General features: G+C 41.3%; 1 protein-coding gene across 1 annotated transcript in view; it reads left to right on the forward strand.

Annotated features, from left to right (window-relative positions):
* The window catches only part of SPIDR (scaffold protein involved in DNA repair), an 801,106-nt gene that overhangs the window by 708,176 nt on the left and 65,217 nt on the right, over positions 1-27,713 (forward strand). The gene's annotated exons all lie outside the window — the stretch shown is intronic.

The following is a 27,713-nucleotide window of genomic DNA, read 5'->3' on the forward strand; positions in this document are numbered from 1 at the left end:
TATTTGTATTCTTCCACAATGCTTTCATTCCTTTTAAACATCTGAAAGGTTAAAGACTTCTTGAATGTGGTTTTGAGTACTTTGGAGCAGTTTTAAAAATTGTCTTTTTGTGGATTTTCTGTGTTATAGGCTCTTCAAGGTCACTTCAAATGTGATGCAGTCTGTAAAAAAAAATTATTTTGAAAATTTTCTTGGAAAAATTAAGAAATTGCTTAGAAATCTTTAACCCTTTCCTACAAACAAAAAATGATGTTTAAAAAATGATGCTGATGTAAAGTAGACATGTGGAAAATGTGATATATTAACTATTTTGTGCGATATAACAATCTAGTTTAAGGGCATAAAAATTAAAAGCTTGAAATTGTGATGTTTTTCCCAAAATTCCAATATTTTTACAATTAAATGCAAAAAATATTCACCTAAATTTACCAATAACAAAAAGTACAATGTGCCATTAAAAAAAATCTGAGTCACTGGGATCTGTGGAAGTATTCCAGAGTTATTACCTCATAAAGTGATGCTGATCACAATTGTAAAATTTTACCTGGTCATGAAGGTGAAAACTGGCTCTGGGGCGAAAACGTTAATTGGACTTACCAGGAAAGCTAATAATCACAGGTCTTTGAGATTGATTTCAGTGGTCCAAAGAGCCCTGAGACTCAAACCATCCATGAGTTTATTTGAAAAACAAAAACTTACATTTTTATGACACTTAAATTCATTCTGCATAATTTGGAACATGGTGTATATAAGATACCAGTCAATTGAACAATAGTAAGAGATTACGGTAAATAGATTGCTTACTCATGTCATGGTCTATTCCAGTGCTGTGCCTTTTCTGGCGCTACACACGTTTCACATTGCGCTTCTTCAGGTGCACACGTTTCAAATTGCGCTTCTTTAGGTGGTCACTAATGTAATGTCCTGCTGTCCTTTTAACCCCTTCCCGAACCTGTGACGCCACATAGGCGTCATGAAAGTCGGTGCCAATCCGACCTGTGACGCCTATGTGGCGTCATGGACGGATCACGTCCCTTCAGATCGGGTGAAAGGGATAACTCCAATTTCACTCTATCTGCAGGGACAGGGGAAGAGGTACTTCAGCCCAGGGGGGTTGCTTCACCCCCCCTCTCCCCCCCCGTGGCTACGATCGCTCTGATTGGCTGTTGAAAGTGAAACAGCCAATCAGAGCGATTTGTAATATTTCACCTATGAAAACTGGTGAAATATTACAATCCAACCATGGCCGATGCTGCAATATCATCGGCCATGGCTGGAAACCCTGATCTGCCCCCCCCACCACCACCGATCTCCTCCCCAGTCCTCTGTCCTGTGCTCCGCTCCCCTCCGTCGTCCTGTCTGCTCCCCCGTCCTCCTGTCCGCTCCCCCCGTGCTCCGATCCCACCCCCCATGCTCCGATCCCCCGTGCTCCGATCTCTCCCCCTCATACTTACCGAGCCTCCTGGTGTCCATCTGTCTTCTCCATGGGCGCCGCCATCTTGCAAAATGGTGGGCGCATGTGCAGTGCGGCAGATTCGTTCCAGGTACATTTTGATCACTGTGATAAAACCTATCACAATGATCAAGATAAAAAATAGTAAATGAACCCCCCCCCTTTATCACCCCCATAGGTAGGGACAATAATAAAATAAAGAAAATATTTTTTTTCCCACTAGGGTTAGGGTTAGAACTAGGGTTAGGGTTAGAATTAGGCTATGTGCACACGGTGCTGATTTGGCTGCGGATCCGCAGCGGTTTGGCCGCTGCGAATTCGTAGCAGTTTTCCATCAGGTTTACAGTACCATGTAAACCTATGGAAAACCAAATCTGCTGTGCCCATGGTACGGAAAATACCGCGCGGAAACGCTGTGTTGTATTTTCCGCAGCATGTCAATTCTTTTTGCGGATTCCGCAGCGTTTTACACCTGTTCCTCAATAGGAATCCGCAGGTGAAATCCGCACAAAAAACTCTGGAAATCCGCGGTAAATCCGCAGGTAAAAGGCAGTGCCTTTTGCCTGCGGATTTTTCAAAAATGGTGTGGAAAAATCTCACACGAATCCGCAACGTGGGCACATAGCCTTAGGGTTAGGGTTGGAAATAGGGTTAAGATTAGGCTTGTGGTTAGGGTTATTGTTAGGGTTAGGGGTGTGTTGGGGTTAAAGTTGTGGTTAGGGTTGGGATTTGGGTTACGGGTGTGTTGGGGTTAGGGTTGTGATTAGGGTTATGGCTACAGTTGGGATTAGGGTTAGGGGTGTGTTGGGGTTAGTGTTGGAGTTAGAATTGAGGGTTTTCCACTGTTTAGGCACATCAGGGGTCTCCAAACTCAACATGGCGCCACCATTGATTCCAGCCAATCTTGCGTTCAAAAAGTCAAATGGTGCTCCCTCCCTTCCGAGCACAAACTGGGCAACAACTATTGGGGTCCAATTTCTCCTGTTACCCTTGCGAAAATAAAAAATTGCTTGCTAAAACATAATTTTTGAGGAAGAAAAATGATTTTTTATTTTCACGGCTCTGCGTTATAAACTTCTGTTAAGCACTTGGGGGTTCAAAGTGCTCACCACACACCTAGATAAGTTCCTTGGGGGGTCTAGTTTCCAAAATGGGGTCACTTGTGGGGGGTTTCTACTGTTTAGGCACATCAGGGGCTCTGCAAATGCAACGTGGCGCCCGCAGACCATTCCATCAAAGTCTGCATTTCAAAACATCACTACTTCCCTTCTGAAACCTGGCGTGTGCCCAAATAGTGGTTTACCCTCACATATGGGGTACGAGCATACTCCGGACAAACTGGGCAGCAACTATTGGGGTCCAATTTCTCCTGTTACCCTTGTGAAAATAAAAAAATTGCAGGCTAAAAAATAATTTTTGAGGAAAGCAAAATGATTTTTTATTTTCCCGGCTCTGCGTTATAAACTTCTGTGAAGCACTTGGGGGTTTAAAGTGGTCACCGCACATCTAGATTAGTTCCATGGGAGGTCTAGTTTCCAAAATGGGGTCACATGTGGGGGAGCTCCAATGTTTAGACACACAGGGGCTCTCCAAACGCGACATGGTGTCCGCTAACGATTGGAGCTAATTTTTCATTCAAAAAGTCAAATGGCGCTCCTTCCCTTCCGAGCCCTGCCGTACCCAAACAGTGGTTTACCCCCACATGTGAGGTATCAGTGTACTCAGGAGAAATTGCCCAATAAATTTTAGGATCTATTTTATCCTGCTGCCCATGTGGAAATGAACAAATTGTGGCTAAAATAATTTTTTTGTGAAACAAAAGTACTTTTTCATTTTTACAGATCAATTTGTGGAGCACCCTGGGGTTCAAAGTGCTCACTATGCATCTAGATAAGTTCCTTGGGGGGTCTAGTTTCTAAAATGGGATCACTTGTGGGGGAGCTCCAATCTTTAGGTACACATGGGCTCTCCAAACGCGACATGGTTTCCCTAACGATTGGAGCTAATTTTTCATTCAAAAGTCAAATGGCGCTCCTGCCCTTCAGAGCCTTGCCGTGTGCACAAACAGTGGTTTGTGGCCATATATGAGGTATCGGTGTTCTCAGGAGAAATTGCCCAACACATTTTAGGATCCATTTTATCCTGTTGCCCATGTGAAAATGAAAAATTGAGGCTAAGAGAAATTTTTGGTGAAAAAAAAGTACATTTCCATTTTTACGGATCAATTTGTGAAGCACCTGGGAGTTCAAAGTGCTCACTATGCATCTAGATAAGCTCCTTGGGGGGTCTAGTTTCCAAAACGGGGTCACTTGTGGGTGAGCTCCAATGTTTAGGCACACAGGGGCTCTCCAAACGCGACATGGTGTCCACTAAAGATTGCAGCCAATTTTTCATTGAAAAAGTCAAATAGCGTGCCTTCCCTTCCAAGCCCTGTCGTGCGCTCAAACAGTGGTTCCCCCCCACATATTGAGTATCGGCGTACTCAGGACAAATTGTACAATAACTTTTGGCATCCAGTTTCTGTTTTTACCCTTGGGAAAATGAAAAAATTGTTGCTAAAAGATAATTTTTGTGGCTAAAAAGTTAAATGTTCATTTTTTCCTTCCTTGTTGCTTCTGCTGCTGTGAAGCACTTGAAGGGTTAATAAACTTTTTGAATGTGGTTTTGAGCACCTTCAGGGGTGCAGTTTTTAGAATGGTGTAACTTTTGGGTATTTTCAGCCATATAGACCCCTCAGACTGACTTCAAATGTGAGGTGGTGCCTAAAGAAAATGGTTTTGTAAATTTCGGTGTAAAAATGAGAAATCGTCAAATTTTAACCCTTATAACTTACTAGGAAAAAAAAATTGTTTCCAAAATTGTGCTGATGTAAAGTTCGACATGTGGGTAATGTTATTTATTAACTATTTTGTGTCACATAACTCTCTCATTTAACAGAATAAAAATTCAAAATTTGAAAACTTCAAAATTTTCAACATTTTCGCCAAATTTCCATTTTTTTCACAAATAAACGCAAAAATTATCGACCTAAATTTACCACTACCATGAAGCCCAATATGTCTCGAAAAAACATTCTCAGAACCGCTAGGATCCGTTGAAGCGTTCCTGAGTTATTACCTCATAAAGGGACACTGGTCAGAATTGCAAAAAATGGCCAGGTCATTAAGGTCAAAATAGGCTGGGTCATGAAGGGGTTAAAAACCTGCTCTGAATGACAGTGTCACTGCTGGTTGGTATGGCCATGTGCGGTGAAACACGCTCCACAACTGTGGCCAGTTTCAGACTTTCACACCAAGTTGCACATGTCCTGCAGTTGAAGTCTCCTAATGACATCACAGACATGCGCATCCCAACTTAAAGGGAACCTGTCACCCCCAAAATCGCGGGTGAGGTAAGCCCACCGACATCAGGGGCTTATCTTCAGCATTCTGGAATGCTGTAGATGAGAAAAAGACGTTAGACTATACTCACCCAGGGGCGGTCCCGCTGTTGGTCCGGATCATCAGATGATGTCCTCTTCTGGTCTTCACGCTGCAGCTCCAGCACAGGTGTACTTTTTCTGCCCTGTTGAGGGCAGAGCAAAGTACTGCAGTGCACAGGCACTGGGAAAGGTCAGAGAGGCCCGGCGCCTGCGCACTGCAGTACTTTGCTCTGCCCTCAACAGGGCAGACACAAAGTACGCCTGCGCTGGAGCCGCAGCGTAAAGACCAGAAGAGGACGTCATCTGATGAAGATGGGAGACGCTGGACCCGGACCAACAGCGGGACCGCCCCTGGGTGAGTATAATCTAACATCTTTTTCTCATCTTTTAGGATACATCGGGGGCTTATCCACAGCTTTCCAGAATGCTGTAGATAAGCCCCTGATGCCAGTGGGCTTACCTCACCCGCGATTTTGGGGGTGACAGGTTCCCTTTAAGAAACCTGATGATGATGGTCGGGGAAAGCACCATGCATGTGCACTTTGTGGCCATTTTGTTCCATCCCATAAACATATTGGGGAGAACCCCAAATAATGCCTTAAAGGGAACCTGTCAGCAGTTTTGGCCGATATAAGATACTAGATTGTGGCCCGATTCTAACGCATCGGGTATTCTAGAATATGCATGTCCCCGTAGTATATGGACAATGATGATTCCAGAATTCGCGGCACACTGTGCCCGTCGCTGATTGGTCGAGGCAACCTTTATGACATCATCGTCGCCATGGCAACCATTATTACATCATCGTTGCTGTGCCCGTTGCTGATTGGTCGAGGCCTGGCGGCCTCGACCAATCAGGGACGCAGGATGTCTACATCCTTTATGACATCATCGTCGCTGTGCCCGTTGCTGATTGGTCGAGGCCTGGCGGCCTCGACCAATCAGAGACGCAGGATTTCTACGTCGATGCTGTGCCGGTCTCTGATTGGTCGAGGCCTGGCGGCCTCGACCAATCAGAGAGCCGGGATTTCCAGGACAGACAGACAGACAGACAGACAGAAAAACCCTTAGACAATTATATAAGATATGGCCATAACCTCTCATGACTGATATACAGCATTCAATAATGCAGTATATAATCCCCCAACCTGACCTGCAAGAGCAGAAAAATAACTATTATTATACTCACCAGCGGGCGGTCCGGTCCGCGAGGTGTTGCTGTATTTGGTCTGGCACCTCCCATCTTCTTGCAATTCCGCCCTCCTGCTTGCTTCGTGTGGAAGATGCGTCCCTGCATCATCCACACAGTCTCCTCAGCATCGCGCTCCTGCACAGGCGTACTTCTCTGCTCTGTTGAGGGCAGAGCAAAGTACTGCAGTGCAAAGGTGCCGGGGCTCTTTGACCTTTTTTGGCACCTGCGCAGTCTCCTTTGCCGAGGAGACTGTGTGGATGATGCAGGGACGCCTCATCCACACGAAGCAAGGAGGACATAAATCGTAAGAAGATGGATGGCGCCAGAACAAGAGCAGCGACACCCCTCGGACCGGACCGCTCCGCATGTGAAATGTATCTTTTATTATTAGATTCATATATAACACACTTTAGGGTATGAAAAATTATGTCCATAATCTGTCTAAATTTGTTATCAGTAAAGTGCTCAATGCTCGATTTCTTATACTTAATGGGTAACACCCCTGGTGCTAACACTTGTCTGGCAGAATAGGACATACTGTATACGTTTATCGTATTAGTCCCCCCAACATGTTTCACCACATTTGTGGTGTCATCAGGAGATGGGACACTGGCTTCAATTTCAAGGCTTGATAATGAGGGTTTATTTGGTGTTCTCCCCAATTGGTTAATAGTTTATGCATCCCTCCAAAACCTCTTTTCATGCTGAATTTTGTAGTGTGGCTCATAAACATCTTCATGATATGTGCTACCAATGTATATATGATTAAGAATACCTATAATTGTACCTAAATCTGATTAAAGTGCTTGCTTTCAACAAACAATGTAAACTGCGTGTACATATAATAATCAGTTGCAATAACATGATTCCATCTAAGATCATGTCCAGAAGTGATGCGAGGTGGATCCTAGTTGTGTCTAAGACTTTGAAAGGAATTTAGGTTGGAGGTTGCCTCACAAATATGCCTAATATCCAAAGTAGCACTTTGTATGCAGTCTGGTACTGAAAAGTGTCGCATGTAGTTATGTGAAGTTTTCGGTCTCAGAGAGGGAAAATTATTGTTTTATTTTTAATAATATTAACACGTTCGTGACACTGAGACATATTACCTAAACAAGAAACAAATGCTTTTTTTCAGTATATCATATACTGGCTGGTATTCAAGACTGTGTTTTCTTGACAGTTTAACATTCTTTTCAGCACAGGCAGAACATCTAAAATATTTTCTGGCTTCATTCCACAATGCAGCTTCTTAATTAACGTTAGATTATCCTGATACACGCTATCCTGAAAACCAAACAATCATTTATACGTATAATGGGGCTAGCTAAAGAAGGGGAAATTTAGAACTCAAATGGTAACTGTTTCCATAGTGCAATGCAATGTACAGCTGGCCTCATGGATTCAGGGGCTATATGAACTATAGAACATTTTAGCCTTTAATAATTACAAAATGTCAAAAGCAGGATTGAGTACCCTTCTCATAAGCTTACAATCGTCTATGATAAAATAGGGTTAACACGAAAGCTGAAACGTGTTTCTATTGTGTTGGCAAGTTATCTTTCATAAGTAAAGGTGCATGAACTGGTTTGTGTTTGTATGTAGAGATACAAAGTGCTAATGAGATCATGCAGTGTGTAGGAAACTGATGCAATAAGGGATCAGGATATGAGGAGAAGTGTAGAAAGGGATAAACTGAAAGACGTTAGATCAGTGAAGTGGCTTGATTAAGTGTGATCTAAAAAGATGCACGCATAAAACTTTGGACAGTGAACATTAACTATGTTAACTGGAGTAGTACATTCCAGAGGACTCGTGCAGCATGAGTAAATCCTTGGAGTTAGAAGTTTGGATCATGGACAATGTTAGTTTTTAATCAATAACAGAATAAAGAGCACTTGTTAGGCCGGCGTCACACTCAGCGTAGGGAAATGTGGTCCGTATTTTACAGGAGTAATAAGCAGAAATGATCCCAAAACAGTGATCCGTATGTCATCCGTAGGCAGGGTGTGGCTGCGTAATTTGCGCATGTAAACCTTCGTATGCGTATGGCATCCGTACGGCGAGATTCTCTCGCCGGCTTGCTAAATGGACATAGAATGGATCCAAATATTCGTGAAAACATATATACAGTCTATCTATCTATCTATCTATCTATCTATCTATCTATCTATCTATCTATCTATCTATATACATCAGTGGCTTTCCCACTCTGGCAGAGAAAATTGCGCGGTAGCCCACGCCAGTTTTTTCTGCGATTTAACCCTTTATTTTAACAGAGCCCCCAAATTTTGCACACACACTCTACTAGCATTAGTAGTGAGGAATATGCAATAAAGAAGGGATATGAAATGGTTTATTGTATGTAAACCATGTCTCATATTATGTCGGGTTTGGGAAGGAGATAGCAAAAGCCGGCAACTGAATTACCGCCTTTTCTGCTATCTAACGCTATATGAAATATAATTTTATATATATATATATATATATATATATATATATATATATATGTATATATATGTATATACAGTGGGGCAAAAAAGTATTTAGTCAGTCAGCAATAGTGCAAGTTCCACCACTTAAAAAGATGAGAGGCATCTGTAATTTACATAATAGGTAGACCTCAACTATCGGAGACAAACTGAGAAAAAAAAATCCAGAAAATCACATTTTCTGTTTTTTTAACAATTTATTTGCATATTATGGTGGAAAATAAGTATTTGGTCAGAAACAAAATTTCATCTCAAAACTTTGTAATATATCCTTTGTTGGCAATGACAGAGGTCAAACGTTTTCTGTAAGTCTTCACAAGGTTGCCACACACTGTTGTTGGTATGTTGGCCCATTCCTCCATGCAGATCTCCTCTAGAGCAGTGATGTTTTTGGCTTTTCGCTTGGCAACACGGACTTTCAACTCCCTCCAAAGGTTTTCTATAGGGTTGAGATCTGGAGACTGGCTAGGCCACTCCAGGACCTTGAATTGCTTCTTACGAAGCCACTCCTTCGTTGCCCTGGCGGTGTGCTTTGGATCATTGTCATGTTGAAAGACCCAGCCACGTTTCATCTTCAATGCCCTTGCTGATGGAAGGAGGTTTGCACTCAAAATCTCACGATACATGGCCCCATTCATTCTTTCATGCATCCGGATCAGTCGTCCTGGCCCCTTTGCAGAGAAACAGCCCCAAAGCATGATGTTTCTACCACCATGCTTTACAGTAGGTATGGTGTTTGATGGATGCAACTCAGTATTCTTTTTCCTCCATACACGACAAGTTGTGTTTCTACCAAACAGTTCCAGTTTGGTTTCATCAGACCATAGGACATTCTCCCAAAACTCCTCTGGATCATCCAAATGCTCTCTAGCAAACTTCAGACGGGCCTGGACATGTACTGGCTTAAGCAGTGGGACACGTCTGGCACTGCAGGATCTGAGTCCATGGTGGCGTAGTGTGTTACTTATGGTAGGCCTTGTTACATTGGTCCCAGCTCTCTGCAGTTCATTCACTAGGTCCCCGCGCGTGGTTCTGGTATTTTTGCTCACCGTTCTTGTGATCATTCTGACCCCACGGGGTGGGATTTTGCGTGGAGCCCCAGATCGAGGGAGATTATCAGTGGTCTTGTATGTCTTCCATTTTCTAATTATTGCTCCCACTGTTGATTTCTTCACTCCAAGCTGGTTGGCTATTGCAGATTCAGTCTTCCCAGCCTGGTGCAGGGCTACAATTTTGTTTCTGGTGTCCTTTGACAGTTCTTTGGTCTTCACCATAGTGGAGTTTGGAGTCAGACTGTTTGAGGGTGTGCACAGGTGTCTTTTTATACTGATAACAAGTTTAAACAGGTGCCATTACTACAGGTAATGAGTGGAGGAAAGAGGAGACTCTTAAAGAAGAAGTTACAGGTCTGTGAGAGCCAGAAATCTTGATTGTTTGTTTCTGACCAAATACTTATTTTCCACCATAATATGCAAATAAATTGTTAAAAAAAAACAGACAATGTGATTTTCTGGATTTTTTTTTCTCAGTTTGTCTCCCATAGTTGAGGTCTACCTATGATGTAAATTACAGACGCCTCTCATCTTTTTAATTGGTGGAACTTGCACTATTGCTGACTGACTAAATACTTTTTTGCCCCACTGTATATATTTATATCCCTATTCTATGTGTAGATATTTATTTTACCTATTCTATTCTAACCTGTCAGTGTGATTTTACTGTACACCGCACTGAATTACCGGCTTTTCTATAGATCACCGCTGCGTATTTCTCGCAAGTCACATTGATGGTCCGTGTGTAGTGCGTATTTTTCTCGCCCCCATAGACTTTCATTGGCAGATTTTTTGCGCAATACGCTGACAAGCGCAGCATGCTGCGATTTTTTATGCCCGTAAAATACAGCTGAGAGATATACGGCGGATAGGAGCTGCCCCACAGAGAATCATTGGTCCGTGTGCAATGCGTAGTTTTTGCTCCTCTCATACGTCAGTAAAACTCTCTAGTGTGACGCTGGCCTTAGGTGTTAAACAGAAATGAGAAAGGAAATATATTGTTGGTTCAACATTGTGGAGAGCTTTGTGGTTGAGATGGATACGTTTATATTGAATTATGAAGCAGATGGGCAAGCAGTGCAATGACTGGCACAGAATGGAGTTGTCAGTGTAACGGCTGGACAGAATGATGAGCCTGGCTGCTGCATTAAGCATAGATTGGAGAGAAGAGAGCTTAGTGAGAGGAAGACAGATGAGTAGTGGTTTGAATGCTCAACATGAAAATAAGTACCAGTAAGAATTTTTTGTTTCAGTGCAGGCGATGTGAGGATTCACAAGTTTGCCGTCTCATACATTAACTGCAGACTTGTAGCTTTACACTGGACAATCCCTTTAAAGTATGATAGTGCTCTAGAGATGCTCTTCCTACTTCAATAGAAGATAGAAAGTTACAACCATGATTGACGGTCTTGGCGATATTGCGCATCCCATAGAATGTAAAGTAACCGTTACACTATGCGATTTACCAACGATCACGACCAGCGATACGACCTGGCCGTGATCGTTGGTAAGTCGTTGTGTGGTCGCTGAAGAGCTGTCACACAGACAGCTCTCCAGCGACCAACGATGCCGAGGTCCCCGGGTAACCAGGGTAAACATCGGGTTACTAAGCGCAGGGCCGCGCTTAGTAACCCGATGTTTACCCTGGTTACCAGCGTAAAAAAAAACAAACATTACATACTAACATTCTGGTGTCTGTCCCTTGCCGTCTGCTTCCCGCACTGACTGACTGACTGCCGGCCGTAAAGTGAAAGCACAGCACAGCGCGCTGTGCTCTGCTTTCACTTTACAGCCAGCAGTCAGTCAGTGCAGGAAGCAGATGGCAAGGGACCTGACGGACACCGGAATGTGAGTATGTACTGTTTTTTTTTTTTTACATTTACGATGGTAACCAGGATAAACATCGGGTTACTAAGCGAGGCCCTGCGCTTAGTAACCCGATGTTTACACTGGATACAAGCGAACGCATCGCTGGATCGGTGTCACACACACCGATCCAGCAATGACAGCGGGAGATCCAGCGACGAAAGAAAGTTCCAAACGATCTGCTACGATGTACGATTCTCAGCAGGATCCCTGATCGCTGCTGCGTGTCAGACACAACGATATCGTATGGATATCGCTGGAACGTCATGGATCGTACCATCGTAGCGACAAAAGTGCCACTGTGAGACGGTACCCTTTGTCCGCAGGGAAAGGGTCCTCTCCCCTCTGTACCAGTCTGTCATTGTAAATTTGTTTACTGTAAATGATATCTATAACTCTGTATGTAACCCCTTTCTCATGTACAGCACCATGGAATTAATGCTGCTATATAAATAAAAAATAATAATCTGGTCAATATGTTGCACACCTGCATATATAGACAGAAACGATTTTGTCATCTCAATGCCCCTTTCCTCTCTTTTGCTTCTCTTGTTTTGTCTCTGCTGATTCTATAGTTTTGAAAGTCTTATAATTGGAAATGTGCACAAGTTTACAAACTTTAGTGGCTTTAGCAACACCCACTTTTATGCCCTTATGCACCTTAGGAGCTAGCAGCACAACCTCGCCCTCTAAAGCGTTTTAATATAATTTTAGATTTATTCTTTTGCAGTACGGTAAATTGGAACTAAATACTGTCTTACTATACAAGCAATTTCCATTTATCTGTTTATCACCAGATTTCACAAATAAATATCTTATATCTGCTGAAGCTGATGTACTTACTTTGAAACTCCATGTCAGAATGTCTATATAATTATTTTAAATGGGATTTTATTAAAATTAGATCTTGTTGGACTGATTAAATGCTAATTTTAATGTCAATAATTAATCAAGGACACCAGACTTAGGACTAAGAGATCTATTTATTATTGTATACAGTTTGTATTGTGAAAACTAGTAACAGGTCTGGTTTAAAGGATTTGTGTCAATTATGAAAGTTATCCCTTATCCATAGGCTAGGAAATATCTTACTGATCAATGTGACCCCTATCGATCCTGAGAATGGGGCTTTGAAGCCCCCGCAGGCTTACTATTCAAGTTGTCATATCGTAAGAGAAAGTTCTCACACTACATTTCTGTCTCTAAAATGCTAAATGACTGCATTTCTTAATTATTTATTTTTACTTTATTTTGGGATTTTTTTCTAAAGAAAACAACAATAGTGTGCAGTCTGATATAGCTTGAAGATGCGTCCAGAAACAATAGGAGAAGATGGCGGGGCGTGGTACCAAACTAGTCAAGTCCAGTATTTCTCAACTCTAGTCCTCAATACCCACCAACGGGTTTAAATGTTCAGAATTTCCTTAGTATTGCACAGGTGTTAATTTCATCACCTGCTAAAACAATAATTCCATCACCTATGCAATACTAAGGAAATCCAGAAAACATGACCTGTTGGTGGGTCTTGAGGACTGGAGTTGAGAAACCGTGGTCTAGTCACGGCTATTGGATCTTTAAAGTACCATATTTTTCAGATTAAAAGACACAGTTTTTCCCCAAATTTGGGAGGAACATTAAGGTGGGTCTTATAGTTCAAATGAAGCTTACCAGGGAGAGGGTGGCTGTGGTGGAGCAGTCACAGGAGGCATTGTCGCTGCTGCAGGAAGCTGGCGGTGGCAGCAGTGGTGGAGCGATGCTGTGGGCCCCGGGCTGGGAGGAGGGGGTGTTCAGCGGTGCGAGGCTGCGGCGGACCCTGGGCTTTCACAAAATGTCAGCGCAGTCACCCGTACTTCAGCTCTGTCTCACACACTACGAAATCTTCTCTAAGATATTGTGGAGCGTTTTCTTCTTTCCTTTGGGAATTGATGTCTGCTTATAATAGGCCAGCAACCAGGTTTGTACATAAGAAAAACCTCGCACTCAACTTTATATAGGTGATATTTTATTATTCCAAGCAGAGGTGCAGTAACAGCAAACGTTTCGGTCATAAACACATGACCTTCATCAGTTACGTAAATTGATTGCTGGTGAAGTAAGTGTTAGCTCTGTTTAACAGACTATAGTGCCAATTGCCCTTTAAGGGACGGCACTGGTTAGAATACTTAGGTATGGACGCAGCCCTGCTGTGGTGCTGCAGACGCGGAGTCCACTGCTTGTCAAAACTTCCTGTTTGTAGCACATTAGTATATGGGAGGAAAAAAAACTTTTCAAGATGGGTGGTGACCATGGCGGCCATTTTGAAGGTAGCCATTTTGGATCCAACTTTATTTTTTTCAATGGGAAGAGGGTCATGTGACAAATCAAACTTATTGAGAATTTCACAAGAAAAACATTGGTGTGCTTGGTTTTAACGTAACTTTGTTCTTTAATTAGTTATTTACAAGTTTCTTTGTTTACAACCATTGACATGTCACAGAGGTTAACACGTGAGGAGCGGATAGAAATTGTGTTGATGTCTGGTGAACGCAGTACCCGGGTCATTGCAGCAGATTTCAATGCAAGACACCCTACAAGACCACCCATCTCCCATGCTACAGTTAGCAAACTGCTTGCCAAATTTCTTGAAGCAGGTTCAGTGTTGGATTTGCCAAAATTTGGACGCAATAAAAGCATTTTTTTCTGCGGTGTTGCTATCAGTGTGTCAAGAGTGGGAGAAGAGGGTTGCATTGACAATCCAACAAAATGGGCAGCACTTTGAACACATTTTATAAGTGGTCATAAACTTGTAAATAACTCATGAAAGCATAAACATACATTAAAACCAAGCACACCATTGTTTTATTGTGAAATTCTCAATAAGTTTGATGTGTCACATGACCCTCTTCCCATTGGAAAAAATAAAGTTGGGTCTAAAATGGCCGATTTCAAAATGGCCGCCATGGTCACCACGAATCTTCAAAAGCTTTCCCCCTCCCATATACTAATGTGCTACACATAGAAAGTTGATATCACCAACCATTCCCATTTTATATAGGTGTATCCATATAAATGGCCCACCCTGTACTTTGATTGCTTATATCACTGCAATAGAGAGGCAAAATGCTTAATTCTCTTCAGCAGCCACTGTTGCATACTGTGTCCAATTTAACATGAAAAATTTCTTGACAGTCTGCATTCTAGAAGTAAGAAAACAAGTCTTCTCCTGATAGTTTAATGGCTTAGGAAAAAAACTTGTTTCAGTTTCCTAAACATTGCGCCAAATTATAGTTCTAATATGGTCTTTCATCTTTTTTTTTTTAGCAGCAAAATTGATGCAAAACATAAATACAGTTTTGGCCAAAAGTATTGACACCCCTGCAATTCTGTCAGATAATACTCAGTTTCTTCCTGAAAATGATTGCAAACACAAATTTATTGTTATTATCTTCATTTAATTTGTCTTAAATGAAAAAACACAAAAGGAATTGTCCTAAAACCAAATTGGATATAATTCCACACGAAGCCTAAAAAAGGGGGTGGACAAAAGTATTGGCACTGTTCAAAAAATCATGTGATGCTTCTCTAATTTGTGTTATTAACAGCACATGTAACTTACCTGGGAGATTTGTAGTTAAAATTCTACGCTGCCGCTAAGATGAATTTCAGGAGAGTATAGTTGATTCACAGTGGTTTTATTCAACGCGTTTCAGGGGTCTCATACCCCCTTCATCAGGAAATACCACACCTAACAGGCGTTGGCATTAACTAAATCACACTTGCAGCCAGTTGACATGGATTAAAGTTGACTCAACCTCTGTCCTGTGTCCTTGTGTGTACCACATTGAGCATGGAGAAAAGAAAGAAGACCAAAGAACTGTCTGAGGACTTAGAAACCAAATTGTGAGGAAGCATGAGCAATCTCAAGGCTACAAGGCCATCTCCAAAGACCTGAATGTTCCTGTGTCTACCGTGCGCAGTGTCATCAAGAAGTTTAAAGCCCATGGCACTGTGGCTAACCTCCCTAGATGTGGACAGAAAAGAAAAATTGACAAGAGATTTCAACGCAAGATTGTGCGGATGTTGGATAAAGAACCTCGACTAACATCCAAACAAGTTCAAGCTGCCCTGCAGTCCGAGGGTACAACAGTGACAACCCGTACTATCCGTCGGCATCTGAATGAAAAGGGACTGTATGGTAGGAGACCCAGGAAGACCCCACTTCTTACCCAGAGGCATAAAAAAGCCAGGCTGGAGTTTGCCAAAACTTACTGAAAAAGCCTAAAACGTTTTGGAAGAATGTTCTCTGGTCAGATGAGACAAAGGTAGAGCTTTTTGGGCAAAGGCATCAACATGGAGTTTACAGGTGAAAAAAGAGGCATTCAAAGAAAAGAACATGGTCCCTACAGTTAAACATGGCGCAGGTTCCCTGATGTTTTGGGGTTGCTTTGCTGCCTCTGGCACTGGACTGTTTGACCATGTGCATGGCATTATGAAGTCTGAAGACTACCAACAAATTTTGCAGCATAATGTAGGGCCCAGTGTGAGAAAGCTGGGTCTCCTTCAGAGGTCATGTGTCTTCCAGCAGGACAATGACCCAAAACACACTTCAAAAAGCACTAGAAAATGGTTTGAGAGAAAGCATTGGAGACTTCTAAGGTGGCCAGCAATGAGTCCAGACCTGAATCCCATAGAACACCTGTGGAGAGATCTAAAAATGGCAGTTTGGAGAAGGCACCCTTCAAATATCAGAGACCTGGAGCAGTTTGCCAAAGAAAAATGGTCTAAAATTCCAGCAGAGCATTGTAAAAAACTCATTGATGGTTATCGGAAGCGGTTGGTCGCTGTTATTCCTACTACAGATCCTCTCCTCCTTTGGCATCAAAGACCTCGCCCTATCCTGGATCTCCTCATAACTTTCCAGCCACACATTCAGCGTCTTCCACACTACCTCCTCATCCCACCCTCTCTCTGTTGGAGTCCCCCAAGGTTCTGTTCTAGGACCCCTACTCTTCTCAGTCTATACACTTGGCTTGGGACAACTCATAAAGTCCCATGGATTCCAGTACCACCTCTATGCTGATAACACTCAGATCTACCTCTCTGGCCCAGACATCACTGCTCTGCTGTCCAGAATCCCAGAGTGCCTATCAGCCATATCCTCCTTCTTCTCCTCTCGCTTCCTCAAACTCAAGTGGACAAATCTGAACTCATCATCTTTCCTCCATCCCATAGGTCTTCTTTACCTGACCTATCTGTCGCAATCAATGATATCATGCTTTCCCCCGTACCGGAAATCCGCTGCTTCGGAGTAACCTTCGACTCTGCCCTGTCCTTCAAACCGCACATCCAAGCTCTCTCCACCTCCTGTCGCCTCCAGCTCAAAAATATCTCCAGAATATGTCCTTTCCTCAACCCTCAATCTACTAAAATGCTTTTGCATGCCCTCATCACCTCCCTCCTTGACTACTGCAACATGCTTTTCTGTGGCCTCCCTGCTAACACCCTTGCACCTATCCAGTCCATCATTAACTCTGCTGCCCGACTAATTCATCTCTCTCCTCGCTACTCCTTTGCTTCCCCCTCTGCGAATCTCTTAACTGGCTCCAATTCCCTCAGCGTATCCAGTTCAAATTACTAATACTAACCTACAAAGCCATCCATAACCTGTCTCCTCCATATATCTCTGAACTAATCTCCCGATATCTTCCCTCACGTAATCTCCGGTCCTCCCAAGACCTCCATCTCTCCTCCACACTTATTCACTCCTCATCCAATCGCCTCCAAGACATCTCCCGAATATCCCGCATCCTCTGGAATTCTTTGCCCCAACACATCCGACTATCAACCACATTCGGATCCTTCAGACGGAACCTGAAAACCCATCTCTTTGGGGAAGCCTACAGCCTGCACTGACCCCGGTGCCTCCTCATCACTACCGAAGCTACCGCCTCACCAACACTGGAGCTCCTGGAACCCTCAACCTACTGTGTTCCTTCCCCATAATCCTGTAGAATGTAAGCCCGCAAGGGCAGGGTCCTCGCCCCTCTGTATCAGTCTGTCATTGTTAGTTTGTTTACTGTACATGATATCTGTAACTTGTATGTAACCCCTTCTCATGTACAGCACCATGGAATCAATGGTGCTATATAAATAATAATAATTTTGGCTAAAGGTTGTGCAACCAAGTATTAGGCTGAGGGTGCCAATACTTTTGTCTGGCCCATTTTTGGAGTTTTGTGTGAAATGATCAATGTTTTGCTTTTTGTTTCATTCTCTTTTGTGTTTTTTCATTTAAGACAAATTAAATGAAGATAATAATACCAAAGAATTTGTGATTGCAATCATTTTCAGGAAGAATCAGAGTATTATCTGACAGAATTGCAGGGGTGTCAATTTGGCCACAACTGTATATTGAAATACATAGATACAAAGAGGATTGGGTTTATATTTTTCTTATTGACCCCTATTCTGTCTTGTAATAAGAGATCGGAGCTTCTCTCTCCACAATGAGAGGATGTAAATGTTGGATGCTGCAGAAGCTGGAGCACTTTGCACATGGCTAATTTACATATTGTGTCACTGCAAACAGGAGGAAACCTCAACACATGCTGGAATGATAACACAGCATTATGACAGACATAATGGTGGCAGGACTGCTTAACACTTTTCTCTCCAGTCAGAGAAAAAATGCTCACCTTCTCGAGAGACTAAATTGCACTGGGGTTATTTTTAGTGTGGATCAATGCTACAAAAAATGTTTCAATGCAGAAAATAAGTTATTCACTTGTAGAATGTTTGCAATAGTATATATTGTCTGGCCATTTGATTTTTTTTTTTTTTTTAACACCCACCCTTCTATTAAACATGTGCTTACACACTAGTGTTCCTTTAATTCTTTGCAAAATTTGAAAAGCTCATAACGTTTCCTGTGCACGTGGACACATGCTACCATTTCACTTTATTAGTACGATGCTGAAAGAATTATACATAGGAAATGTTTTTATGTCTGTAAAAAGTGTAATAAGTCTTGAACATTTTTAATGACTTATTGGATAACACATACATCTTAGGCAAAAATTAAGAGACCACTGCAAAATGTTCAGTTTGTCTGATTTTTCTCTTTATAGGTATATTTTTGAGTAAAATGTAAATTGTTCTTTTAGTCTATAAACTTCTGACATGTCTCCTAATTTCCAGACTACATTTTGTATTTTTTTTTCCTGAAAAGGAGAATTGGTCAAAATTAAAGAAAAAACTAAACTGTGCTCTTAGACCTCAAATAATGCAAAGAAAACAAGTTCATAATCATTTAGAAACAACAATACTAATGTTTTAACTCAGGAAGAGTTCAGAAATCAATATTTTGTGGAATAACCATGATTTTTAATCACAGCTTTCATGCGTCTTGGCATGCTTTCCACCAGTTTTCACACTGCTTTTGGCGCAAAAATGTAAGCAGTTCTTCTTTGATTCATGGCTTGTGACTATCCTTCATCCTCTTGATTACATTCCAGAGGTTTTCAATGGGGTTGAGATCTGGAGATTGGGCTGCCCATGACAGGGTTTTGATGTGGTGGTCTCTTAATTTTTGCCTCAGCTGTATATAATAATGCACTTAGATATTAAAGTAAATCACGTAATGGTTGTATATCCAGACGTAATATAAAACCTATACTCTAACATACAACACATATAATAAATATATATTTATTAGTTATATTAATTCAAACAAATAATTAAAATGATTTGGGAGAAGGGATTGTGCAAAGGATTAAAATGCATGATGCAGGGCTTACCATAAATATGCAAAATAAATTAGTTTTCAAAATTTATAAAAATAATCATGGAGTACTGGCATAATTATATATGGCCACTTAATTACCTAGAATGTCCCAGTGTGTAAGGAGTATAAGGCATTAGATGAGTATAACTGTTTGTTATTTTTAAATAAAAATGGAAAAGTGTGTTAGTAATGGATAGGTTTCTTATAGGGCTTGTTGTCACCAGACAATACAAAGGTGACATCAACCCCACAAATAACCCCGTTTTCCACCACTACAGGGCAAATGGGAAGAGCCGGGCTAAGCGCCAGAATTGGCACATCTAATAGATGAGCCTTTTCTGGGTGGCTGCGGGCTGCTATTTTTAGGCTGAGGGGGCCAATGTCCATGGCCCCTACCAGCCTGAGAATATGAGCCCAGCCCCCAGTTGTCTGCTTCAGCATGGCTGGTTGTCCAAAATGGGGGGGGGGGGGGACACAACGCTGTTTTTTTTAAAGTTCTCAATTACCGTACCAACCTTTCTAAAGCTGACAGCTGAGGGTTACATTTTTTTACCTCCAATCACAGCTGCGGGCTCATGCTGTCATTTGACAGCGTGGGAACTGCGGATGTCTGACCTGCGGTAATAATTTTACCGCCGATCAGAAGCTGTGTTGCTGTAATGCATATGACAGCGTGAGAAATACCCGGCGTTCGGGGGGGCCAAACCCGAACAGTAACATGAACCTCCTAATGAAGCCCGTGTTCGGTGTACCTGCCCTAACAGTAGATGTTCGGTACAAACTCCAAACTTTACTGTTCGGGTTTGCCCATCTCTAAAAGTGACATGTCCTAAAGAGTAATGAATGTAATGAAAACCACAAAAGTACACATGGTAAACCCATAAATCAAGGAGGGACATGCATAGCATAAGGTAAAGTAATGGTCACATTATCAGTATTTGGTCAGTATTTTACATCAGTATTTGAGCTAAAACCAGGCGAGGAACAGTCAGAGAAAAAGTATAATAGAAACACGTGCAACACGTCTTCATTTTTGGCCCACTCCTGGTTTTGGCTTACAAATACTGATGTGAAATACTAGACAAATACTGATAATGTGACCGTAGCCTAAGTCAGTGCATTAAGACAAGTACAAGCCCCCCACCAGGAGCATGGCCAACTCTTGCTTCGCCTGTTGCTTTAACTAGGGGGCCATAGATTGTAGCTATATAGAACCTTTGTTAAAGCAACAGGCGAAATGCAAGTTGGGCACACTCCTGGTGTAGGGATTGTACATGTCTTGATGCACTGATTTAATAAATGCCTATTTATGCAATGTACAGTGGGGAAAATAGGGATTTGATACCCTGCTGATTTTGCAAATTTTCCCACCTACAAAGAATGGAGAGGTCTATAATTTTTACCATAGTTACAGTCATGGCCAAAAGTATTGACACCCCTGCAATTCTGTCAGATAATACTCAGTTTCTTCCTGAAAATGATTGCAAACACAAATTCTTTGGTATTGTTATCTTCATTTAATTTGTCTTAAATGAAAAAACACAAAAGAGAATGAAGCAAAAAGCAAAACATTGATCATTTCACACAAAACTGCAAAAATGGGCCAGACAAAAGTATTGGCACCCTCAGCCTAATACTTGGTTGCACAACTTTTAGCCAAAATTACTGCGACCAACCGCTTCCGGTAACCATCAATGAGTTTCTTACAATGCTCTGCTGGAATTTTAGACCATTCTTCTTTGGCAAACTGCTCCAGGTCCCTGATATTTGAAGGGTGCTTTCTCCAAACTGCCATTTTTAGATCTCTCCACAGGTGTTCTATGGGATTCAGGTCTGGACTCATTGCTGGCCACCTTAGAAGTCTCCAGTGCTTTCTCTCAAACCATTTTCTAGTGCTTTTTGAAGTGTGTTTTGGGTCATTGTCCTGCTGGAAGACCCATGACCTCTGAGGGAGACCCAGCTTTCTCACACTGGGCCCTACATTATGCTGCAAAATTTGTTGGTAGTCTTCAGACTTCGTAAAGCCATGCACACGGTCAAGCAGTCCAGTGCCAGAGCAGCAAAGCAACCCCAAAACATCAGGGAACCTGCGCCATGTTTGACTGTAGGGACCGTGTTCTTTTCTTCGAATGCCTCTTTTTTTTCTCCTGTAAACTCTATGTTGATGCCTTTGCCCAAAAAGCTCTATTTTTGTCTCATCTGACCAGAGAACATTCTTCCAAAACGTTTTAGGCTTTTTCAGGTAAGTTTTGGCAAACTCCAGCCTGGCTTTTTTATGTCTCGGGGTAAGAAGTGGGGTCTTCCTGGGTCTCCTACCATACAGTCCCTTTTCATTCAGACGCCGACGGATAGTACGGGTTGACACTGTTGTACCCTCGGACTGCAGGGCAGCTTGAACTTGTTTGGATGTTAATCGAGGTTCTTTATCCAACACCCGCTCAATCTTGCGTTGAAATCTCTTGTCAATTTTTCTTTTCCGTCCACATCTAGGGAGGTTAGCCACAGTGCCATGGGCTTTAAACTTCTTGATGACACTGCGCACGGTAGACAGAGGAACATTCAGGTCTTTGGAAATGGACTTGTAGCCTTGAGATTGCTCATGCTTCCTCACAATTTGGTTTCTCAAGTCCTCAGACAGTTCTTTGGTCTTCTTTCTTTTCTCCATGCTCAATGTGGTACACACAAGGACACAGGACAGAGGTTGAGTCAACTTTAATCCATGTCAACTGGCTGCAAGTGTGATTTAGTTATTGCCAACACCTGTTCGTTGTTACAGGTGCTGTTAATTACACAAATTGGAGAAGCATCACATGATTTTTCGAACAGTGCCAATACTTTTGTCCACCCCCTTTTTATGTTTGTTGTGGAATTATATCCAATTTGGCTTTAGGAAAAAATTTTTGTGTTTTTTTTTTCATTTAAGACAAATTAAATGAAGATAATAATACCAAATAATTTGTGTTTGCAATCATTTTCAGGAAGAAAATGAGTATTATTTGACAGAATTGCAGGGGTGTCAATACTTTTGGCCATGACTGTATACTTTAACTGTGAGAGACACAATCTAAATATAAAAAACAGAAAAATCACATTGTTTATTTTTTCATAATTAGTTTGCATTTTATTGCATGAAATAAGTATTTTATACATGAGAAAAACAGAACTCAAAAGAGAACCTGTAAGCAGGATTGTGGTTAGTAACCTACAGACAGTGTCAGGTCGGCGCCGTCATACTGATTAAAATTATACCTGAGTTGATGAAATCCATCTTGTGGTTGTTGTTTAACCCCTTAACCCCCAAGGGTGATTTGCATGTTAATGACCGGGCCAATTTTTACAATTCTGACCACTGTCCCTTTATGAGGTAATAACTCTGGAACGCTTGCATGGATCCCGATGATTCTGACAATGTTTTCTTGTGACACACTGTACTTCATGATAGTGGTAAAATTTCATTGATAGGACTTGCGTTTATTTGTGAAAAATAACTGAAATTTGGTGAAAATTTAGAAAATTTCTTAATTTTCCAACTTTGAATTTTCATGCCCTTAAATCACAGATATGTCACACAAAATACTTAATAAGTATCATTTCCCACATGTCTACTTTACATCAGCATAATTTTGGAATCAATTTTTTTTGTTTTGTTAGGAAGTTATAAGGGTTAAAAGTTGACCAGCGATTTATCATTTTTACACCATTTTTTTAGGGACCACATCACATTTGAAGTCACTTTGAAGGGTCTATATGATAGAAAATACCCAAAAGAGACACGATTATAAAAACTGCACCCCTCAAGGTGCTCAAAACCACATTCAAGAAGTTTATTAACCCTTCAGGTGCTTCCCAGGAATTTTTGGAATGTTTAAAAAAAATGAACATGTAACTTTTTTTCACAAAACATTTATTTCAGATCCTATTTGTTTAATTTTACCAAGGGTAACAGGAGAAATTGGACCCCAAAAGTTGTTGTACAATTTGTCCTGATGTCCTGAGTGTGCCGATACCCCATATGTTGGGGTAAACCATTGTTTGGGCGCATGGCAGAGCCCGGAAGGGAAGGAGCGCCGCTTGACTTTTCAATGCAGGCTGGAATTTACATAGTACGCCATGTCGCGTTTGGAGATTCCCTGATGTTTCTAAACAGTGGAAACCCCCCACAAGTGACACCATTTTAGAAAGTAGACCCCCTAAGGAACTTATCTAGATGTGTGGTTAGCACTTTGAACCCCAAAGTGCTTCACAGAAGTTTATAATGTAGAGCCATAAAATAAAGAATTATATTTTTTCACAAAATTGATTTTTTCGCCCCCAATTTTTTTTTTTTCAAAGTTAACAGGAGAAATTGGACCTCTAAAGTTGTTGTGCAATTTGTCCTGAGTACGCTGATACCCCATATGTGGGGGTAAACCACTGTTTGGGTGCATGGCAGAGCTTAGAAGGCAAGGAGCAATGTTTGAATTTTTCAAAGCAAAATTGGCTGGAATTGAGATCGGACGCCATTACGTGTTTGGAGAGCCCCTGATGTGCCTAAACAGTGGAAACTCCCCACAAGTGACACCATTTTGGAAAGTAGACCCCTTATGGAACTTAAGATGTGTGGTGAGCACTTTGAACCTCAAGTGCTTCACAGACGTTTATAATGTAGAGCTGTAAAATAATAAATCACATTTTTTTCACAATGATTTTTTGCACCCAAATTTTTATTTTCTTAAGGGTAACAGGAGAAATTGGACCCCGAAAGTTGTTGTGCAATTTGTCCTGAGTACGTTAATACCCCATATGTGGGCACATGGCAGAGCTCGGAAGGGATTGAGCGCTGTTTTGGAATGTAGACTTAGATGGAATGGTCTGCGGTTTTCACCATGCGTTTGTAGAGCCCCTAGTGTGCCTAAACAGTAGAATCCCCCCACAAAGTGACCCCATATTGGAAACTAGACCCCCAAGGAACTTATCTACATGTGTTGTATTAACTTTGAACCCCCAAGTGTTTAACTAAAATTTTTAACGCAGAGCCTTGAAAATAAAAAAAAAAACATTTTTTCCCCACAAAAATTATTTTTTTAGCCCCTAAATTTTTATTTTCCCAAGGGTAATATTAGAAATCGGACGACAAAAGTTATTGTCCAATTTGTCCTGAGTATGCTGATACCCCATATGTGGGGGTAAACCACTGTTTGGGCTCACGGCAGACTTCGGAAGAGAAGGAGCACCGTTTTACTTTTTCAATGCAGAGCTAGCTGGAATTGAGATTGGACGCCGTGTCACATTTGGAGAGACCCTGGTGTGCCTACACAGTGGAAAACCCCCAATTCTAACTCCAACCCTAACCCAAACACACCCCTAACCCTAATTCCAACCCTAACCATAACCCTAAACACAATTTTAACCCTTACACACCCCTAACCCTAATCCCAACTGTAAATTTAATCCAAACCCTAACCCCATATCTAGCCCCAACTCTAACCCTAACTTTAGCCCCAACTCTAACCCTAACTTGAGCCCTAACCCTAACTCTAATGGGAAAATGGAAATACTTTTTTTATTTTATTATTTTCCCTATTTCAGGGGGTGATAAAGGGGATATTGATTTACTATTTATAGCAGGCCTTTATAGCGGGTTTTTGTTTGACAGCTGCCACACAGTAAAAGACACTTTTTATTGCATGAAATAGTTTTTGCATCACCAAATTTTGAGAGCTATAATTTTTCCATATGTTGGCCCACAGAGTCATGTGAGGTCTTGTTTTTTTGCAGGACATCACGTTGTTCTGAGGGTCTCGGGGAAGCACGCAGGGAGCCCCCTCCCTGCGCGATGTTTCCCTAAGCCACCGGAATGCTGTGATCGCAGTGTTCCCGGGGTTACAGTCCCGGGAGCGGTCCATGACTGCTCCTGGCACATAGGGCCAGGTGTCAGCTGTGATAATCAGCTGACACCAGTCCGCGATCCTCCCATGAGTGCGGCTGATCGCGTTTGACGTACTATCCTGTCGATTGCCAGACAGGCCCAGGTCACCTCGATCAGTTCAAACAGTTCAGGTGCAGTTAATACAGGTAATGAGTGCAGAGTAGTAGGGCTTCTTAAAGAAAAACTAACAGGTCTGTGAGAGTCAGAACTCTTCCTGGTTGGTAGGTGATCAAATACTTATTTCATGCAATAAAATGTATTTAATTATTTAAAAATTATACAATTATATATTAGTTTTTTTATTTTTAGATTCTATCGCTCATAGTTGAAGTGTACCTACGATAAAAATTACAGAGCTTTCTTTTCTTTGTAGGAGGGAAAGCTTGCAAAATCGCCAGTGTATCAAATACATATTTTCCCGACTTTTGTGTTTTTCATTACATTCATTGCTCTGTAGCACATGAACCTTGACTTTGTAACTACTGGGTTTTATTTTGAGTACCATAGCTACTTTATTTTTGTTTCTTTATTGAGTCATATTTTATCAGTATAAATTTTGTTCAGCACTAGTCACTTCATTAACATGCTTACACGTTGGGATATTCTAGGTAATTGGCAATATATAATTACCGTATGTTCGTATTTCATGATTATTTTCATGAATTTTTGGAATACTATTTGATTTAGCATATTTCTGGTAACCCCTACATCATGCATTTTAATCCTTTATACAATCCCTTCCCCCTCATCATTTTAATGACTTGATTGAATTAATATTATATATAATAGTGTGTATATATATATATATATATATATATATATATATATATATATATATATATATATATATGTATATATACACACCATATACGGTATATAAATCCAAAATGTGTTTCCTGAGATATGTTTTTTATATATATATATATATATATATATATATATATATATATATATATATATATATACACACATATATATATATATATATATATATATATATATATATATATATATATATATACAGTTAGGGCCAGAAATATTTGGACAGTGACACAAGTTTTGTTATTTTAGCTGTTTACAAAAACATGTTCAGAAATACAATTATATATATAATATGGGCTGAAAGTGCACACTCCCAGCTGCAATATGATAGTTTCCACATCCAAATCGGAGAAAGGGTTTAGGAATCATAGCTCTGTAATGCATAGCGTCCTCTTTTTCAAGGGACCAAAAGTAATTGGACAATGGACTCTAAGGGCTGCAATTAACTCTGAAGGCGTCTCCCTCGTTAACCTGTAATCAATGAAGTAGTTAAAAGGTCAGGGGTGGATTCCAGGTGTGTGGTTTTGCATTTGGAAGCTGTTGCTGTGAGCAGACAACATGCAGAAAAAGGAACTCTCAATTGAGGTGAAGCAGAACATCCTGAGGCTGAAAAAAAAGAAAAAAATCCATCAGAGAGATAGCAGACATGCTTGGAGTAGCAAAATCAACAGTTGGGTACATTCTGAGAAAAAAGGAATTGACTGGTGAGCTTGGGAACTCAAAAAGGCCTGGGCGTCCACGGATGACAACAGTGGTGGATGATCGCCGCATACTTAATTTGGTGAAAAAGAACCTGTTCACAACATCAACTGAAGTCCAGAACACTCTCAGTGAAGTAGGTGTATCTGTAAGTCAACAGTAAAGAGAAGACTCCATGACAGTAAATACAACGGGTTCACATCTAGATGCAAACCATTCATCAATACCAAAAATAGACAGGCCAGAGTTAAATTTGCAGAAAAGCACCTCAAGAAGCCAGCTCAGTTCTGGAAAAGTATTCTATGGACAGATGAGACAAAGATCAACCTGTACCAGAATGATGGGAAGAAAAAAGTTTGGAGAAGAAAGGGAACGGCACATGATCCAAGGCACACCACATCCTCTGTAAAACATGGTGGAGGCAACGTGATGGCATGGGCATGCATGGCTTTCAATGGCACTGGGTCACTTGTGTTTATTGATGACATAAGAGCAGACAAGAGTAGCCGGATGAATTCTGAAGTGTACCGGGATATACTTTCAGCCCAGATTCAGCCAAATGCTGCAAAGTTGATTGGACGGCGCTTCATAGTACAGATGGACAACGACCCCAAGCATACAGCCAAAGCTACCCAGGAGTTCATGGGTGCCAAAAAGTGGAACATTCTGCAATGGCCAAGTCAATCTCCAGATCTAAACCCAATTGAGCATGCATTTCACTTGCTCAAATCCAGACTTAAGACGGAAAGACCCACAAACAAGCAAGCCTGAAGGCTGCGGCTGTAAAGGCCTGGCAAAGCATTAAGAAGGAGGAAACCCAGCGTTTGGTGATGTCCATGGGTTCCAGACTTAAGGCAGTGATTGCCTCCAAAGGATTTGCAACAAAATATGGAAAATAAAAATATTTTGTTTGGGTTATGTTTATTTGTCCAATTACTTTTGACCTCCTAAAATGTGGAGTGTTTGTAAAGAAATGTGTACAATTCCTACATTTTCTATCAGATATTTTTGTTCAACCCTTCAAATTAAACGTTACAATCTGCACT

The sequence above is a fragment of the Ranitomeya imitator genome, chromosome 6 (assembly GCF_032444005.1).
Source record: "Ranitomeya imitator isolate aRanImi1 chromosome 6, aRanImi1.pri, whole genome shotgun sequence".
Lineage (NCBI taxonomy): Eukaryota > Metazoa > Chordata > Amphibia > Anura > Dendrobatidae > Ranitomeya > Ranitomeya imitator.